Below are 205 nucleotides of genomic sequence, written 5' to 3' on the forward strand. Positions count from 1 at the left end.
CCGTGTCCCCGATACCCCCGCCCGGCCCGGCAGCAGCGGGAGGACTCCACTCCCCACGGCCCCCTCCGCCAGGCCGCGGAGGGGGGGGGGAACGTGCGCTCCCCGCCAAAACAAAAGCGAAACTGGGTGAGGACGCACGGGGGAGAGATGACCGGCCCCGCCGGAGAAGCCGCGCCGCACCGCACCGCACCGCATCGCACCACAC

At 74.6% G+C, this 205-nt stretch overlaps 1 protein-coding gene across 2 annotated transcripts in view; it reads right to left on the reverse strand.

The window, feature by feature from the left end:
• Nucleotides 1-205, reverse strand: part of CUL2 (cullin 2) — a 54,775-nt gene that overhangs the window by 53,856 nt on the left and 714 nt on the right. The window contains exon 2 of one of the 2 annotated variants that reach the window (XM_010585372.1): nt 73-78. The gene's annotated coding sequence lies outside the window, so the exon portion shown is untranslated. Of the gene's footprint in view, nt 1-72; nt 79-138; nt 162-205 lie in introns of those variants that run through there. The other variant, XM_010585364.1, reaches the window with a different exon arrangement.

This window comes from Haliaeetus leucocephalus, unplaced genomic scaffold (assembly GCF_000737465.1).
Source record: "Haliaeetus leucocephalus isolate CR32 unplaced genomic scaffold, Haliaeetus_leucocephalus-4.0 Scaffold0, whole genome shotgun sequence".
NCBI lineage: Eukaryota > Metazoa > Chordata > Aves > Accipitriformes > Accipitridae > Haliaeetus > Haliaeetus leucocephalus.